This window comes from Adiantum capillus-veneris, chromosome 28 (genome assembly GCF_014529385.1).
Source record: "Adiantum capillus-veneris isolate H3 chromosome 28, ASM1452938v2, whole genome shotgun sequence".
NCBI lineage: Eukaryota > Viridiplantae > Streptophyta > Polypodiopsida > Polypodiales > Pteridaceae > Adiantum > Adiantum capillus-veneris.
This window is the reverse complement of record NC_140958.1, coordinates 19,217,991-19,238,314: the sequence shown is the minus strand read 5'-3', so window position 1 is coordinate 19,238,314 and position 20,324 is coordinate 19,217,991.

Genomic DNA, 20,324 nt, shown 5'->3' with positions numbered 1-20,324 from the left:
TTTTGTAAGCTACCCTGTATGCCCATAGTGTTGAGTGTAGCTGCTGATCCCAATCGGTCCTTGAATGTGACACTATTTTAGTGAGAACCGTGCATAGTGTTTTATTTGTGGCCTCCGCTTGCCCATTGGCCTGTGGATGGTATGGTGCTGATTTTCTATGTATGACCATGAAATCCTCTAGTAGATATTCAATGACTTCATTGAGGAAGTGTGTTCCACGGTCACTGACAATTTCTATTGTTTTACCTTTTATCCTGGGCATCAGGTTCTCTCTCACTTTATTTCCGGCTCTTTTCATCCTATAGCGTTCTTGGCGTCTAGGGTGTTGATTAGCAAAATCATAAAACTTGATATTCTTGGCTTCATTCCCACGCTCACTGGAGGTGTCCGAACACTCATTATCTGCCTCATCATTTACTTCCAGTTGTTCAGAAGAGTTGTAAAACTCTTCTTGTTCTGGAGGTACTACCGTCTCTTTTTCTGGCACCACGCTTACCATGTAATAGGGCAGCACATCGTAACCATCCTTATCGCAAAATTTTGTTGTTGGACTGTCGGTAATGGTACAGACATCTAACGTCGCCAGTATGCGTTCCCATTCTAGAGGCTCCAAGGCATCTTCAGGGAATGGTTCCGGAATATACTCTTTGTCCTCAATTGCTCTCTCTAAAACGCATTCCTCTTTCCTTAAGCTTCCACAATGTGAAGCTCCGCACATCCATAGCTCTTTTGGTTGCCCCAACCATGCTGGTAGCTCTGATCCTGCTATTGTAGCCGAATCAAACTCTTCCACCGGTGTTTGGTTTACATCATTGTAACTATGGTCTTTCAGTTGTATTTTAGTTGTCGTCTCGCCATGTCTGAGGTATATGTGGTCATAACTCCAATCTTGGACCATCTTCAGTTGTCGCATGAATGGTCGTCCCAAGATTATCTCATAATTGCTCTTTTTGTCGAAATCGACTATTGCAAATGTATGCTCATACTCGATCCCTCACGAAGTGACAATTACTTTTTCCAAGAGTCCGAGAGGCTTTTCCATGAAACCATCTGCCAACTGCAGCTTCATTCTGGTAGCCTTCAGAGCTGGTTTTCCCAATTTTTTCCAGATTTCCTTGGTGGCGATAGCAACTCCAGCTGCACTGTCAAGAATGGCTTTGGAAACTACTCCTTGGAATTCTACAGGTAGCGTCGTGTTTCCGTCTTCTCCCTCACATTCTCCAACCTTATTCAATGGTACCGGCCTAGTGTCTAGGTTAGGTCTGTCCAATTCCCTGATTCCTTCTTGTAGTTTCAAGGTGGGGTCCTTCACTCCAAATTTTTCTAGGCATTTTCCTACTGTGGTCCACATGTTTGGCCTTAGCCTTAGGAGTTCTGCTAACGTGATTGTGCATGCCACCGGGGTGGATAACACCTCAATCAATCCTTGTGAATCCATCACCTTGTTAGACAAAAGTCTTTGAGATGGGATTGCTCTCACTTCCGACATAGCTTCATATTATCCTAGGTAAAAGGGTAAGGTTCTCAAAGAGTCTGGTTGGTTGTTCCCCGAACTAATAGATCCTTGGTCTCCCCCTTGTGAATGTATCTCAAAGTTTATTTGTGATCTTGCCTCAAATTCTTCAATAGGAGGTAGGATCACATTCTTTTCTTTTCTCGTGCTATTCATGTGGTCATTCATCCTATTAGCCTCGTTGGCCTCTCGGATTTGCTTCCACAGATCATCTAGACCATTACCGTCCTTTCCCATTTCTGCCAATATTTTAGGATGGACCCCGTCACTTGCCTCATCGGTGGTATTGGGCACTATGATAGGCTCTCCCCTGGATTCATATTTATTAGTGAGTCTTTCTTTTGTTTCCTCATGTTTCTCCAATGTTGGTTGGATAGGGGTTGGAGTTGGTGCGTCATGGCAATTTGCCGGTTTTCCCAACGGGTCTTCCATCAATGATGAGCCGTCTCGATCATCTTTTTACACATATCCAACCTTTGTTTTTCTATTTCCGCATATGGATATGTCATCTACCTTTGCTTGTGGGTCTGGTTTTTTTTAAGTCGAACTTCATAGGCTTTTAGAAGCGCATCCAGATCCTCGTTTACCTTGTCTGCCAGCACAGATCCTCCTGATCCTGCACTTTTGGGCTCAGCTAATTCCTTTGGTGCTATGGCTGCTGTGGTGTGTGAGCTTAGGCTAGCTAGATCGTCTAACCGCTCCAACCTGTTCTTTGTATGTTTCAACTCATCGGATAGGGCTGTTTGCTCTCGCTCTTTCCTGGCTTTCCTACGTGCCTTTCTTGCCTTCCAAGTGCTTCTCGGATTTTTTGTTTCTGAACTTTGGGCATCTGTTTTTGGTTCTTCTATTATGGGTTCGTTCGTCCTTCTTTGGGCTTGGGCCCGTGTCACCGCCTGAACAGGTATGACTGTTTCATTTTCTGATACTCCACTGGAGGGTACTGTTTCCAACAGGTTCAAGATGGCTTTTGCTTCTTTACTCGGGTTTTTAGGGCAATCAGGAATCAAATGAGTAATCCCACATTCTGGGCAATACGCATTGACTCTAATGATTTCATCATGGGGATAGTCTCTCAGCCAATGGTCTCCACCACACTTGTAACAAGGGCCCTTGGGTTGTTGAGGTGCTCCTTGAGCTCCTCGTTGCTGGTAAGTTTGTCTCTATCCGCCCATGCCTCCATTGGCTATGAACAACAATGTTCGTTCATCTAAGCTATATCTTCCTTCTCCTGCGGCCTGTGCAGCATTTGGAGGTCCTTGATTCCCTATCATGCTCCATGGATCTGGTGTCGAGGGTTCTTTTGGCGAATAATAGACAGGGTTTGCCGCATATCCATTGGGATCCTCATAATATGCATGCATAGGCACCAAAGCATTTTCTTCTGATTCAGTTACCGTTGGGGTGTATCTTACACCAACTGGTCGTAATCCTGGTAGGGGTGGTTGTTGCCCCAACACCGGTTGTGGTCTCTCTACACCTACAGGTCCTGGTAAGTTGCCTGCTTGATATCTAGGCATAGGTAGAACTTGAGGGGAAGCTACAGGAGCTTGGGGAGCATAAGGTCTCTCCCTCACATATCCCTTGTTATAGTAACATTCCCCGGTCCCATGGTTTGTCCATTTTTGTTCAATAGCACACCACTTGGGCTGTTTAGCCTGGGGTTTGGCGTACAAGTTGATCTTTTTTAGCACTTCATCTACGAGCTGCTCCTGGTTTACCGCTATTTCTCCTTTCAGTGTTGTCTTGGAGGACTTGCTCCCACTTTGCTATGAAGAGGAATTGTCATCAAGTTCCTTGAACTCCCCTTCTTTGTAGACAGCACAATTTTCCACAAGGTACAAAGCTTCCTTGGTCAACTCATTCAATGTAGTGCTCCTCTTCATATGTAAGTCTTTCTGTAGAGATCTGCATTCCTTAGTCCTTGGATGAATATCAGCATAAGTCTGGACTGAGTTGGCAGTTCTTCAACAGGACAGAACTTAACATATCTCTTTAGTCTTAGGGATGCCTTCCGTACAGATTATCCATCTTTTTGTTTGAATTTATGGATTTGTGAGACGGTATTATGAGCTATTCGCCTTTGAGAGAATTCCTCAATAAACTCGTCAAACACTTCCTCCATCGACTCAAAGTCTCTACGCTCCACAGAGTCAAACCAAGTTGCAGCATCATCCTCTAGGGTTAGTCCAAACCCTGCGAATTGGGTAGGAAAGTTTAACACCTCTTCGGCTCTAATCACACGTACAAAGGCTGCTACATGATCTCTTGGGTCTCTGTTTCCTGTGTATTTCCTGTTTACCCATTTTTGCACTTGAGAAGGTCTAATTCTACGATGGTCTACAAACCTCATCATTGGATCACCCCTTCCAAGTCTATACCCCTCCTCAGGCCTTCTATAATAGGCTCGTTCCTCGCCCAATGGTGCTCCTAAGCCATAATTTCTAACGGTTCTCGCCGGAGGTGGTCCTTCTCTTCGAACTCGTTCCATGGGTGGTCCTCCAAGCTCGGTCGACCCTTGTGTCTTTGGCTTACTCTCTGCTTGATACCTTGAATAGTGTGGGGGTTCTTGCAAATCCCTGAGCCCTCGTGTAGCCGGATAACCCTCTCGGTTTCGGTCTGGTTCCATTGTTGCACTTTGTCGAAGCCATGCATGCAATGATGGCTAGTTTTCTGGTTGGACTTGGTTGGTGAATGCTTGTGGTCTGGTGGAATGTGATGTGGCATCATACTCATCTGAAAACGGATTCGTTGACTTGCTTAGGGTGTGGGCGGATCTCGGTATTTCCTCAGGAGCGTATGCTGATGCTCCTGGACCTGTTGCTCTTTCTACTTCCTCTGGAAGAATACGTTGGTATTCTCGCCCATATCTATCAACAAAAACTATGCCCTTCCCCATAGTAGTTTCATAAGAGAATAAGTAAAGAACCTTGTCTTTGCTTAGTTCGTCTATGTATGGTTCTTTACTGCGAAAGTAAGAGACAATACCCTCGCTCTCGTGTTTGTAGATTCCCACATTCTCGTTATAAGTTGGAACCCTGATTGTTTTCTTATCATACATGAAAATAGCTCCATGCCGATCAATGTTTGGTGGCGGCTCTTGAGTTTCTGAAACCATTTTCCCTTTAGCCACGTTGTCTCCATATCTGTTGTAATCTTCAGGGTTGCTAACTATTAAATAGTGGTTCCCTTTTTCATCTCGGAATCTATCTCCATCATCATGCACGTGGATTATCTCCAATCTTTGTGCTGGCTTCTCTTCAATGCAAATGCACTTGCGACCTCGATAGTCAGAATAGACTAGGGATCCTCTTGAGTTTGTTCCCTCCAAGAAGATCATCGTAACCCTGGAATCATTCAAAGGATTTTGGGAGGTACTTCCTCCTCGCATAGGTCCATCATAGGTGAAACCTCCTGGCTATTGGCTACCCATCATGAAGAAAGATTTTTCTGACGAAGTGTCAGTATCACTACCTTCCTCAATAATCGGTGCTAGCGGATCTAACCTTGCCTGAGTTACACTCTCTTCGGTGGACACTACACTACCTTGGTCACCTGCCACCTTCTGGCCTCTAACAATGTATCTTCCTGATCTCAAATTCATCAAACTTATCAATGCAACTTATCACAAGTTCAACCACTAACCTGGCAATGGATCAGTTTCTGCACAACTTCTTGCTTTGCTGCCAAATAGACCTGTACACAAGAGTTTTAATTTCGGCAATTGAATCACCGCTCTTATTTTCTAGAGGTTATCTTAGTAATGATTGGTATAACTGGAGAGTTAATCTCAACCACTCCTGTATTTTATACACTGTTGATGTTCCGGATTAGGTTGCTAACCTGAAACAGTACTTTTCTCTGATGTTGGCCAATTTAAGCGAAAAAGCTTGAATTCAGTCTTTGCTTTGTCAAATGAGCAACCAAGGTCCAAATTTACTTCTGAAAGGAGTTCTGGAACCCGTAAGCCAAATAGAACCTCACTGTCTAGGCCACGTCATATTGTCCCTGTAGAATGCCCCAATAGACAACCTATGCGTAGGATGTCTCCTGCTACATTTTGCCTGGATTTCTGCACTGTATTTTCCCCTCGTTGTGCTGAGCTTACAACTGTTTTTACTTTTTGATTTGGACTTCTAGAAGCTGGTCAATGAGTCAGAAATCTGTTCCGACGGCCTGGTGATGGTGTTGATCAGTCTAATCAACTCCAAATTGGACCAAAATTGACTAGCAGGCTTGCCTTAGGCTATATAACACCTTACAATGCTCAAAGTCCAATTATGGCTTCATTTTCTTGCATTAGACATCCTATGCATAGGATGTCTTTTTTATCAGAATGGCTTTAAACTCAAGACTTAAGCTCTCCTTGAGCTGATGATCACCTTGGTATACTCAGATTTCAGTTTGGAGTCCCAAATCACTCAGAAGACATCCTACGCGTAGGATGTCTATTTGGTCTGTTTGACCCCAGATTTGTTCCACAGCTTCCCCCTGATGTCAGTATCCTAGTGGTATGCTTAGATCTTGATTTGGATGTCAAAAGTCCTAAACTTCAGCTGTTTTTGCTTTTTCAGTCAAAAGTGCTAAAGTCCACTTTGAACCCAATTTTCTTACCCGACTGAGGTGAAACCCCTTTCAGTCACTCAATATATCATGAAAGACACACTCATGCAGCCATCTTATGGTTTTGGTTTCAAGTTGATGTTTTGGCACTAATTGGGTAGGATGTTTAGCAATTTCAGTCTATCTGGCCTTATCCTGTCAAGAGATGGCCAAGTTTCCACTTTCCAGTTGAAATTAGGGTAAACCCTACCTTCAGAACACACTGGTCAACTCAAAATCCCAAAATCCCTCCCAAATTGGCCTGTAGAAATCCTACACGTAGGATGTCTCCTGGCTTAAAATTAAAGTTTTTTTCTGACAGAAATGCCCTTGATGCTCTGTAGGCCTATCAGAAACACTCACAGTAACTTTTGTGGATTTCAATTAGGCTTTCAACCACACTTTTGCATCTTTTACAAACTTGTAATGATTCTATCAAGCAAGTATACATGCATGAAATGCTCTAGATCTGAATCATGATGTTCTACTTACTCTACTCCTACCTACCATGAGGAAATGGTGATAATGGTGTTTTTGGTTGCTTTTTTGGCCTCTCCGGACTCTCAAGCTCTACTCTCACCGCTTCTACCACTCCCACTTCTACTCTAGACTCGACTACTACCTAAACTACCTAAGTCTACCTCCTCTACCTAAGTCGAAGGATCTAGGCCAGACACACGCTTCCTAGACTTCCTCTAAGACCTAGAGAGTCCTCCACCCTCTGATCCTATCTAAATGTAAAGCGAGACTCTTGGCAAGCCAAAAATCCCAATCCTCAAGGATTAGTCTCGGTCACCTACCTAAGGTTTTCGTCCCCGACAGTGACGCCAATGTTGGACGGGTACGTCGTGACGGACGTCAGCACAGCGAGAACTCACCTAACAAGTAATGTCAGCTAAGGACGAAGCTCGACCCGCAGGCGCGTGGAAGCAAGCATAAGGTGTCAACCTACACTCGACCGACTCCTAACTAATTCCTACAGAGGCTCCTACCACTTGTCTAAGTCACAATATTCAAGAGAACAAAAGAGGATGCTTCCTACAACGCTTGCTAGAGCCGAATACCTATCAAACACTTCCGAAACACCATAGAACTTGAAGGAGACCCTACCAATACCTATAGGCCACTCTCCCTAAGGTCTGTGCACCAAAATCACGACCCAAAACACTCGGTGAAGAAATACGTAGGATGTCTGGCCGAAATCTGCAGGTCTTCGTTTCCGAAATATGAAGTGCCTAATGTGTAGTTCTACTCATTGTGAATGCGTGGATATGCTGCAATGCGAAATCGGACAACGTATGCTCACCCGAATAACCGATGAAGCTCATAGAAGGAGCTCCCAAAGCCGGGCCGTACGCGCGCAATGTTGGTATTGGCTCGTAGCTCTAGTCGGGGGCAACACGCTGCACTTCTCCGCACTCGATTCCGACCACCGTAGCACACGTAGCGTCAAGACAAAGATCACTCTCTCTCTCACGTACACAGTACGCTCACTCACAAACTTAAACTTGTTTAAAATGACAAAAGGTTTTTCATTAAGGTCAAAAAGTGATATATATACCTTACAACTTCTCAAACCCTAAAGTTTCAAAATCATCCATCTAATCCATCTAACTATCAAAACTGGGATACAATCTAGAAACTTCTGTAAGCCCCAATATTTACAAGATGAAAAACCGGGTTTTCCTCAATGAATGACTTATTACAAAAAAAAAAAAAATCCGCCGAGTAGTTAGATGCCGTGGGGTGTGTCCAGCTTCTAACATTTGGCTATTTGTACCTCAATGGGCAGAATTGCCTCCTTCCCATAAATTAGATGGAAAGGGGTGAAACCTAGTGATGTTCGGAACGTTGTTCTGTAGGCCCAAAGAGCTGCCATGAGATGTTTATCCCAATCTCCTGTATGGTTGTTCACCTGTTTTGTGATGATCTTGCAAATCATTCCATTTACCTTCTCTACCAGACCATTGCATTGTGGATAGTATGGTGTGGAATGCCGACGTGTGATGCCTAACTTCTTCATCAGTTCTCCTACCACATCACCTCTGAATCCTTGTCCTCTATCTGATATTATCTCAAGAGGAGTGCCAAAACGGCAAACGATATGCTCAAAAATGAACTTTGCCACCTCTTGGGCTGTAATGCGGGTGGTGGCTATTGCTTCTGCCCATCGCCTCATGTAGTCTACCCCCACAATGTTGTACAGTTTACTTGATTGGGCCCTTGGTAAGGGACGAATTTCATCTATTCCCCATTTCTCAAATGGACCATATGAAATGATAGGGGTTTGGGGCTCATAGGTTAGCGTGCGATCACTGGCCACTTGACAGGCCTTACTTGTTTTACACCAATGGTGTACATCTCTGTTCAAACTAGGACAAAAGTATCTTGCCTGTAGAATCTTCCTACTGGTGATATCTAGAGCAACATGACCACCGCAGACGCCGTCATGGCAGCTTGAGATTACCTCGGTGATTTCACTGGAGGTTGGCACCCGCCTGAGAATTTGATCTTTTCCCTTACAATACAAGTGGTCGTCTATAAGGCGGTACCTAGTAGCCTTCCTTACCAGCCATTGTTTTTGGCCTTTAGTGTGTCCTGTTGGACATTCCCCTGTATTTAAAAAGCTAATGATATTAGGCATAGTGTCACTGCCTTGAAAGAGGGGTAGCTTTAATTTGATTGCTCCTATGGAAACATCTTGTATTCTTTCTTTAGCTAGTGCGTCTGCCTCTTGATTTTCTGCTCTGGGAATGTGGAAGAGTCTTACCGCTTCAAACTTCTTCAGAAGGTCCTTAACTTGGCGAAGTTGACCAAGTAAAACCTGATTCTTGCACTCCCAGGTGCCATTTATCTGCCTTATCAAAAGCAAAGCGTCACCGAATACATTCAAGCGCTGAATTTTTTGTGAAATACATTGTTCCAGCCCAAGGATTAGGGCTGCATATTCTGCCTCATTGTTAGAGTGGGAGTGTGATAACTGCCCTATGGAGAATACTCTTTCCTGCTGTTCATTGAAAATGACCATACCTGCTGCAAACTGATTCATTGTTCTCTTGTATAGTCCGTCAAAGAAAAGAGAGTGAGCTCTCTCTAGCTTAGGGCTCTCTTTATCTGGTGTTCCTTCCTTTGCTTCCGTGTCGACCTTCATCTTCTTCTTGTAGTGGCGATGAGTGAGAATTCCTGTTAGACTAGCTCTGGTAGAGTTTTCTACTTGCATGGTGTAATCAAATTCTTGTAGTCTAATTGGCCACTTTGAGATCCTAGATGAGACATCCATGTGTCGCATTACATAAGGAAAAACCTCTTCCATTGTCAGGATTACAAATGGTCTAGGCAAGAGATAGGAGCGGAATTTCGTAGTAGCAAACATTAGTGCCAGAACCATGTGTTCTACTTCGGTGAATCCCTTCTCTGATGGAGTCATGACTCGACTAGAGAAGTAAATAGGGCGCATGAAAGAAGTTTTGGGATCCTTTTGCATTAGTACTGCTCCCAGAGTATCATTTCCCACACTAGGGTTCACATAGAATGGCTCGTCCCACTTGGGGGGTGAAATAGTGGGAAGCTTAGATAGGACTTTCTTTACCTCAGTGAACTGCTGTTCATTCTCTTCACTCCATGAGAAAACATCCCTTTGGGTGAGTGGTTGTAGGGGAAGGACCACTTGAGATAGCAGGTGAATGAACCTGCTTAAATATCTTACCTTCTGAAGGAAAGAAACCAACTGATTGGCGGTGGTGGGAGATGATAAAGATACCAGAGCCTGAATTTTGTTGGGGTCAGCCTCGATTCCTTTTGCTGAAATTACATGACCAAGGAGAGTGACCTTGCGCTCACCAATGTGACACTTGTCCACGTTGAGTTGGCCACCCAGGGTTTGTAGCCTGGTTAAGCCATCATAGACTTTGCTTAGATGAAGGGCTCGTGAGCTATAGATGCAAAAATCATCTATGAAAACCCGTATTGATGTTCCAAAGTAGGGTTGGAAAACAAAGGTCACATAGCGTTGAAATGTGGTTGGGGCGTTGGTGAGGCCAAATGGCATTACTCTGTAGGCAAAACATCCCCAGGGTGTGATGAAGGTTGTCTTCTTCTGATCCTCCTCCACAATGCTAATCTGGAAGTATCCTGAGTAGCCGTCGCATACTGTGTAGCGTTCGTGACCTGCCACTTCATTGAGTATTTCATCCTGGAATGGGAGGGGAAAATGGTCCCTCTTTGTGGCTGCATTGAGAGGATTGTAATCCACACGGACTCTCCATTTACCATTTTTTTTTGGTGTGACTACTACTGGGGAGACCCGTTCTGAGTCTTCGACAGGGTAGATGAAACCTGCTTGTAGCAAACTCCTTACTTCTTTAAGCAATGCCTCTTGTTGAATCACTCCAAGTCTTCTGAGCTTCTGTACTACGGGTTTACTGCCTTCCTTGAGCTTTATGTGGTGCTGCACTACTGTAATTCCTGTGATCTTATTATAGCCATCAATCAATTCTTCGTCTGATGCCACAGATTGTGCCCTTATTCCGGCTAGCATTGTCATCACCACATCCCAATCATTCGAGGGCGGGTGCAGGTCTACCGTGTCAGTAGCAATCTCCTTTAGCTCAATTAGCCGGATGCCTGGCATCTGTTCTTCATGCCCTGTCCTCGCCAAGTCGAATGCGACTGTGGCGGCTTCTTCCCTTGTATAGCCTGCATCTAGCAGGTCCAGAAATGCATAATATGCTTCTTCAAGTTCTTTTTGCTCAGATGCAGGCTTGGCCTCTTCCTTGGGCTCAGGTTCTGACTTTTTCTCTTGCTCTTCATCCCGGTGTTCTTCTTGATTGTCTCCAGCCTCCTTATCTTCTGGTGGAGGGCTGCTAGGAGGTGGTGATGGTGATGGCTATGGGCTAGGTTTAGGGCTATCTGGTAAAGCTGTAGGTTTGCCCTTTATATCTCTATCTGCTTTCGTCTTTCTTTCCCTTTCCTGGTTTTCTTGTTCATCTAGCAACCTGCCGTATCTGCTCCACTTCTTCCTCGGTGAAAGGGATGTGGGGAATGTTTTCCGCTGCGGCATCAAGAATCTCGAAATTCTTGATGTAGTCTTCAAAGCAGTCCCTCTGCACTCTTCTTGAGGATCCGGACATAGACTCGAGGGATGGCTTCCATAATTCGTTTATATCGCCCTTGAGGGCTCTTTCTGCTCGGAAACTCTCCATCAGCCTCTCGAGTCTAGCCGCTTTTTGTGATCGAGTCTCTTTGACAGGCACTTGAGCAGATTCTTTTTTGCCTTTCTTCTGGTCAGGTTGCTCCTCTTCCACTGGCTCTAGTCGTCTCTTCAACCTTGTAGCCACCCTTGGTGCTCTTTGTGGCTCGTCTTCTTTGTCTTCCTTCACCCTGAGCCAGTCATTCTGAGATGGGGGGTCAGGCCACCTTCCCTTGGCATGCAGTGCTGCATAAACTACCTTGGATATCATCTCTCCTGGCACTATGTAGGTTGGCTTTTTGTTTCCCATCTTCACCAGGATGTCATGTATGTATGCCGCATAATTGATTATCTTTGGGGTGCCCTTCGTCATTGCCCAAGTAAATGTTGTGGCAATTGCACCTGGCGGCATCTTGTACTTCTGCGGCCTCTTCGTGCACATGTGGAAGTATTGGTTGTACAATTGGCTCATGATCGCCACCTTTGGGTTGGCGATGTCTTCAAAAGTGTAATTAGCCTTTTTCTCTTTGTACACCTTTACTTCATCCCTTCTCTTTGCCACACTGTCTCCCTGATTGGAGAGATCTAGTGCATGGGCAACAACCCTTTTCGTGATAATGATCTCTGTGTTGGGTCTGCCGTGCAAATCAGTCACCTTGGCCACTCCATCTTCTTTAATGCTGGTCACAAACTCCCATACCCTTTTGACGTCCACCTCTGCTGGGATTGCTTCGAAATAGTTATGGAGGTCAATTTTCTCCAAGTAGCCGGCCATTTTGCTTCGGACAAATTCATTGAGCTCCCTTGGCAGCATTGGCAGCTCTATTACATTTCCGTCATTGTCCTTGAACACACCTTGGTAGATCTTTAGGTCGTTTGACTCTAGTAGATCTTCCTGTATCCAGGTGCTTGTGGGTTTTACTGTTCCCTCTGGAATGACAAATGGTTCCACCTCGTCCAGATAATCTTTGATTGTCATTCTCTTCTTCTTTGTCAGTGACTTCGAGGCTGCCATAGACCCTGTTGCACTCAGCAATCCGAAGTTAGCGTTTTTTCCATATCAGCTGCTAAACTGAGTTTTACTTATCCAAATGACTTGAAAATTGAAATTATAGCCTAAAAGAAACTTGTGAAGCTGTGCATGTGCTCACAGTGCAAATTTGACCAAAAAAATCCATCTAGACATCCTACGCGTAGGATGTCTTTTTCTTCAGAAATGGTTCATACTTGACATGTAGGTAGTGTAAGGCTCATGGAACATGGTTATAAGCTTGGATTTGAATTTGGATGTCAAAAAGTGGATTTTTGGGCTGATTTAGGCTTTAGGTCACAATTTTGGTAGATTGTCCATCATGGGAAGCAATTGATGTCCAAATGGGTTAAAACTTGGTATATGGGCTCAATGCATCATGGTATTAGCTCCTATGATGTCATTTCTTGCACAGAAGTCTACATCTAAGCTTAAGACATCCTACGTGTAGGATGTCTTTTTCATCAGAATTGCATGAAACTTGATCTGTGGGTTGTCCTTGACTTATGGAACATAGCCATGTTCTTGGATTTGCATTTGGATAATAATTGATGCCGATAGGGCTCTGTGAGGTGTTTTTGGGCTCAAAAAAGTGTATCTTGAAGGTGTTGGGGGTCAAAAGTGATTAGAAGGGCTTGAAGCTTGACATATGGGCTCTTGTTGATGGGGTTATCAATTCTGAAATGACAAAACTTCTCCTTCATGCCCAGATGGTCCATAAGACATCCTACACGTAGGATGTCTATTTCCTCATTTTAACTCCCAGACCACGCAGAAAGTTAGCTGATGTGTATGTGAATGTGTTGTGTAAGTTTCATGAGATTTGGAAAAGATTTGGTAGGTCAAAGGCCCATTAGTGCCTTTATGCCCTAACTTTGCGTTTTTCCATGCATATGAGGTCCAATCTCATCCAAATGTGATGAAACTCGGGGTATGGCTTGTAAATGTCATTTAGAACATGTACATGACAAGAATTGTTGGGTTTGTGCCAAAAAATGCCCTTGAGACATCCTACGCATAGGATGTCTCCTGGTGATTTTTCCTTTGTTAGTGCTCCCAATGCGTGCCCTTTGCCCCCCTAAGTCCCTTTTGAGCCTAATTTCAACAAAAAAGTCAAATGAATAGAGTATAACTCCCTGTGTGGACTTCAGAGCCTCCGAGCCGTTTTCTGACTTTTGGAGTTCTTTTTGGCGATGAAATTCCTCGATGTTGGTCTCTATAGCTTCCCAATCCCTTGGGGATCCTTGCCGTATGGTTTTTGTCGACTTCGGCTTCACCGGAGCTTCATTTGGCAATTTGTCGCTCTAGAAGCACCCGTGGCTGCGTTTACATACCTTTGATGATTTGTGGTGGTCCACCACCATAGGACTTGGTTGTTGATGGTCTAGGAAAGCCGCTCGTGAAGTTTGGTGGCAAACGGACTTGCGGTTTGGCCGCAAGTGCATTTTGACGCTTTGTCTGTCTGATGACGTTTCAGAGGTTTAGTGGCGCTTCGGGTCACTTTTTGGTCATGCGGGTCATATGGACTTGTCGAGCATGTCGATATGCTCCTACCCATAAATTTTGGTAGCATTTGGTCGCCGTTTCGCCGATTTCCTATTTGGTGGCCTCTTGCAGGTTTCTGGGAATTAGGGTTTTTCCCGATGGTTTCCCACTGCCTTTGGCTATCCAGGACTGGTCTCCTAGACTAGGGTAAGCTGCCGATGAAGTCTTGTTGCTTTTGGGTTAGCCGTTTGGCCGCCGTTTCTACTTGCAGGTCTCTACCGCCCGCTTTGTGTGTGACTTCTACGCTAGTTCTCGCGACAGAATGACAAACATGCGCGAAAAGCTCAAGGTGGTGAGCCTACCTCTCATGTATGGAGCTGGTCGGGTAGCCGTGCGCGTCGTAGAAGCTGCTGGAAGATCGATCCGCTCTAGGTGGCAGAAGCTCTCTCCACAAGGTCAATAGTGAGAATGAGCTAAAAATGGGGTGAAAATTTCTTATAATGGAGGTCCCCGAACCATTTTTCATGAAATTTGACATGTGCTCCTATCTTTCTGCAAGATGCGGTTTAGGCTCAAAAATTTCTTGATTTGGACTCCATTTGCTCTGTTTACCAGAAATTTGTCATTTCGGTCAAAACCTGGCCAAAACACGCTTTCCGCTCTAGTCTCATAATTGCACCCCCACTGTACCATAGGTTGTCTTTTAGTCACTGGTCATCCCCATATTTTTTGTTTTTCATTACAACTGTTTTTCACCTACTTTTTGTATTTTTGAATTTTTTCTACTGAAAATTAGCAAAATTAAAAGGAAAATAGCAAATCAAACCCAGAAAATCCCCAAAATTCATAATAGATCACAAACATCGCTGCAACACATTATATACACTCACATGCAATTTTTATGGCCGGATTTCTCCGTTTTACCAGTATTTTGCATGAAAAATGTCTATTTCTACTTATATACACACACCTAAGGGCTTGATTTGGCGTTTGGCCCCATATACCTGTAGCTTCATGCTGTATAAGGGCATATATACTTGGGTTACTCCAGAAAATTTCGCAATCAAATGTCAACCCTTTAAAAAGTCAAAAATCATGCCCTTTTTTGCTGTTTTTGTTATTGGTTCCGCATTGAGAATGCCTCCCCCCCTCCTAGTCGGAGTCCTCCCGGATGACAAGGTCTCGCCCCTTAGTATGTGCCGTGCATAGGTTGAAAAAGTCATGCTAATGCCTGGCCGATTAATGTGGCCCTATTTTATGCATACTCGGTCAATGCATGGAAAATTAATGCTGTGCAAGAGAAGGGAATAAGCAAGATGCTTATTGGCATTCGCCGTCGAGGTTTCCTGTTTTCTTTGCAAGTAGCAGCTGTAATTCTACTGCTCTTTGTTTAATGGTCTTTTTGGCCAGAGGCAACTGCTTTGCCGACACTGTTGATGGAGTCGTAACTGTTTCTAAGGAGGGATGTGATAGCTATGGGCCATATGGCCTTGGCTTTCCATTGGTAGTTTGGTGCTGCCAACTTTTCCACTGGTTTGTCTGTCATCGGCACCCTCTTATATCTGTTTGCCCGGTTGACCTGCAGATGTCTGCTTTCCATTGTTGCTTGTACCGTAGGTATTTGCTTTGTCTTTTGCTTTGGTATCCAAATGTGAGTGATATTAGGGTTTTGGCTAAGCATTTTCTTTGGAATCCATATTTGCTTGGTTACCTTGGTTTTGGGTTGGACCATCTGCTTTGTTGGAATCCGGTTGTCACATTGTATTTTTCCCGCCATGGCTTTTCTATCCTTCCGCGGCCATACTTGTTTACCTTGTTTTGGTAGCCTAGATTTTTGCAGTGTAGCCGGTGATTTCGGCTGTCTGTGATGAGCATGGTTGGCCTTTACCTGGTTGTTTGTCTCAGGTTTCATGTTGATCTTTGGTGGTATGTGTTCTTTTGTTTTTGTTGCCAGTGATTGCATGGCTTGCATTTGATCCTGATGGTCCTTTTGAGCAAAAGCTATCACCTGCTGTTCGTGTTCGTGCTGGATTTTGACCGCCTGTGCTTTCCAGTCTATTTGGACATTGTATGCTTTTTGCCAAGGTTGCCCTAGCATCATTGGTTGTTGTGTGCTTTCATCTGTCACCACATAGAATTTGTGTGGGCAAATATATTGATGTAACTCTTGATAACTCTAAAGGCCACTGAAGTAAATACCAAGATGGAAAGAGATCTACTGCAGGCAAAAAGCCAAGGACACAAAGAAAGAGAAGCTGACCTCCAGGCCAGCCTGGCCACTGCTCTACAAAACTTCCAAGCAAAGGAAGAAGCAAATGAGGCAGCGGCAAAGAGATTGCAAGCAGCTGAAGAAGAGTGCCTGCAACTCAGCAAGTCATTGCGAGATGAAGAAAAAGAAAGAGATAATCTGACACTCCAGCTAGCAGAAGAAACTAAAGAAGTAGAGGCCTTGAGGAATGCTAAGGAGAAGGCAAAAATAGAACAAGAAGCAAGCCTGGAAAAAGTCCTTGAGCTCAAGGACAATTAAAAGTCAAAGATCAAACCATCCAGAGGTTGAGAGCATCACCTGCGAGAGTTAGAGCTACAAGCTCAACTCAAGTTATTTTGGAGAGTCAAATGTATGAAAAGTAGATGCAAGAAATCCAAAGGGAGTTGACTCTTGAGAAGAAGCAGAGGGTGATCATGGATGAAGGTTCTATCGCAATGCAAACCAAATTGGAGGACAGCCAAAAGGCCCTACAAGAAGAGTTGGAGAGCATAAAGATAAAGCTCAAGGAGGATGAAAAAGTAAATGCTGAACTCAATGACCTCCTATTGACTATGTGCGAACAAGCCGAAGTGGAAAAGCAGACGCTCCTCAAGAAAATTGAGGAGTTGAAAGGCCAGCAACAAGCAGAAGCAGAGAGCTCAGGGCCAGCTGCCAATGAGGGCATCGACCTCGACAATGTGGCAGATCCTGTGGACACACCCATGCCAGAGGAAAGCATAGCAGGCTCCTCTCAAGATCCCCAGGATCTAACACAGGAAGAGGAGGAAAAATTGCAAAAAGCAATAGAGGCAGAGCTCAGAGAAAGCACCAAAGAGGTCTTGGAATGGGAACAGAGGGTTTTCAAATCAATGACAATTCAGAAACTCGACGCCAGCGATCTCAGGCGTGAATGGCTACAACCCTCTCTCCCATATCCATTTCTTAAATATGAAGCGGCAACAATAAACCAGCGGATCAGAGAAGAGACAACGGTCCCTCTCTACAACGCAGACACCTCGAGGCCAGAAGGAGTAAGGCTGATAGTGGATTCTCAGCCCAAGTGGAGGAAGGCTTGGCTTACCAAGTACCCGCAGTACCTAATACACTTGGTAGAGGCACCTAAACACATCAGAGACAACCTCAGCTTCTGCCCTCTACCAAGGGTTAGGACGTGGAAAGCACACGAACTCTTACAGAGAAGCCAACCCTCTTGGTTGAACTACCCAAAGCTGTCAGGCATGAAGGCAGGTGAGAGAATAAGTGTACAATACATGGTGAAAACCCTAACGGGCGCCATAAAGTTGTTCACTGGCTCACCTGACCTTACATGCATCATGATGAGAAAGATCTGCATAACCATCCTAGCAGTGTTTGAAACCTTCAAGCCAGGACAGATGACTGACAGCATATTTTTCTTCCAGGACACATACATATGTGCTTATGATATGTCAAGTCAGCCTTCCAAGGAGGTGATACATGCATTATACCAAAGAATCATGTTCCTCCTATCTTATCACCTCCAGGCGTTTGAAGAAGCTTTCTACACGGGATTCTTTACCATGCATACAGACATCTTTGGACCAACAATGCTAAATCTACATGCACAGTACGAATCACTGCTAAAGATGCGGGAGACCATAAGGTGAAGCAAAAGATCAAGGCCATGTCGGGGACGACATGAACAAGGAGGGGGGGGATGTTAGAAGCTGGACACACCCCACGGCATCTAACTACTCGGTGGATTATTTTTTTTTTTGTAATAGTCATTCATTGAGGAAAACCCGGTTTTTCACCTTGTAAATATTGGGACTTACAGAAGTTTCCAGATTGTATCCCAGTTTTGATAGTTAGATGGATTAGATGGATGATTTTGAAACTTTAGGGTTTGAGAAGTTGTAAGGTATATATATCACTTTTTGACCTTAATGAAAAACATTTTGTCATTTTAAACAAGTTTAAGTTTGTGAGTGAGCGTACTGCGTACGTGAGAGAGAGTGTGAGCTTTGTCTTGACGCTACGTGTGCTACGGTGGTCGGAATCGAGTGCGGAGAAGTGCAGCGTGTTGCCCCCAACTAGAGCTACGAGACGATACCAACATTGCACGCGTACGGCCCGGCTTTGGGAGCTCCTTCTACGAGCTTCATCAGTTGTTTGGGTGAGCATACGTTGTGCGATTTCGCATTGCAGCATATCCACGCGTTCACAATGAGTAGAACTACACATTAGGCACTTCATATTTCGGAAACGAAGACCTGCAGATTTCGGCCAGACATCCTACGTATTTCTTCACCGGGTGTTTTGGGTCGTGATTTTGGTGCACAAACCTTAGGGAGAGTGGCCTATAGGTATTGGTAGGGTCTCCTTCAAGTTCTATGGTGTTGCGGAAGTGTTTGATAGGTATTCGGCTCTAGCAAGCGTTGTAGGAAGCATCCTCTTTTGTTCTCTTGAATACTGTGACTTAGACAAGTGGTAGGAGCCTGTGTAGGAATTAGTTAGGAGTCGGTCGAGTGTAGGTTGACACCTTATGCTTACTTCCACGTGCCTGCGGGTCGAGCTTCGTCCTTAGCTGACATTACTTGTTAGGTGAGTTCTCGTTGTGCTGACGTCCGTTGCAGCGTACCCGTCCAACACCAGCTTACGAGTCTTGGCCAGCCAGACCCACCGTCCAATCGTAAACCTTAGAAACCACATCTTGGATCTAGAGAGACTACAACTGGATAGGGAAGAAGCAATCAATCACTATGCGGCATAGGCAGAACGATGCCGACTCACTTTCAATCAAGGCCTTAAAGAGAAAGGACTAGAAAAAGGCATGTTAGTGTTGCAATACGACAACAGATTTGATACCAGGAAGGACAAGAAATTTCAGTCCAGATGGGAAGGACCATTCATCATCAAGAAACTCTACGACAATGGTAGCTATAAGCTGATGGAAGCAGATGGGAGAATTCACAAGACTAGAATCAATGGATGGAGACTGAGGAGGTACTTTCTTAGGTTTGACCCAAAATTCGTGCTAGACATTCCAGAAGAGAGAGAACCCTCTAACTCTACAGCTGAAGAAACTGAAGACAGGCTAGAAGCATGAATGCCTCTAGCCAAAAGAGAGAGGGCTAATGATAGCCGGCTTTCGGAAAATCAAAGAAAATAAGAAAAAAAAACTCATTTCAACCCCCCCCCCCCCCCCCCCCCCACTCTCAGTACCCCCCCACCGTAACTCATCTTTCCCTTTCCCGCCCCACGGGCATCAGATAAAACTCTCGCACTCTCTCCCCCCCATTTTCTTTACATACCCTCTTCCCCCTCCTTCCCCCCCCCCCCTGATTTACCCTCCCCGGCCAGGCAGAAATTAATAAGAAACCCCCCAACCCTCTCTCGTGCTCCCTCGGTGTAAGCCGCATGAGACCCCCCCCCCCCCCCCCCCCCCCCCCCTTCACTCTGACACTCACCCCTCTGCCATTACCCTTTACCCTCTACCCTATCCTACCCCCCCCCCCCCCCCCCTCTCTTCGGCCCACCAATATTCCCTCCCCCGACCCCTCCTCCCTCTTCCCCACCCACTCGCCTCACCCTCCTTCGGCTCATTCCCCCCCCCCCCCCTTCGGCCTCATTCTCCCCCCCCCCCCCCCGGCCTGCGGATATATTCCCCCCCCCCCCCCCCCCCCCCCCATTGACTTAGTTGTCATTCGTCCTGAAGCCCATGCAAAACACACCACCCTCCCCCTCTCCCTCTCACCCACACAAACCCATGCCCCGCCATACCCCCTCTCTCCCTCACTCTCCCTCACACACTCCCTCTACCCCTTATCCCCTCACCCCTCACCCTCCCCCTCTCCCTCTCACGGCACGGAAGCACGCCAAACTCTCTTTCTCTTTCTCATCCGGATGCCGCCATCGCGCAAATCTCTCTCTCTCTCGCCTTGCGGCAGCAGCGCTGTGCACACACACACACACAAACACACACACACCCCACCACACACCCTCCCCCCACCTCTCCTTTGTCTCCCATGCGCAGTCCGCAGCATACCCTACATCTCCACCACACTCTCTCTCGCGCGCAGTCCGCAGCCCACACACCCACACACACGCGCCTTGCGGCAGCAAGTGAAGCACACTTACACACACACACACACACACACACACACCACACACACACACACACACACACACACACACCCCACCACACACCTCCCCCCCTCTCCTTCCGCCATGCGCAACAGTCCGCCATCCGCCACAGGAAAAAAAAGAACAAAATATATAA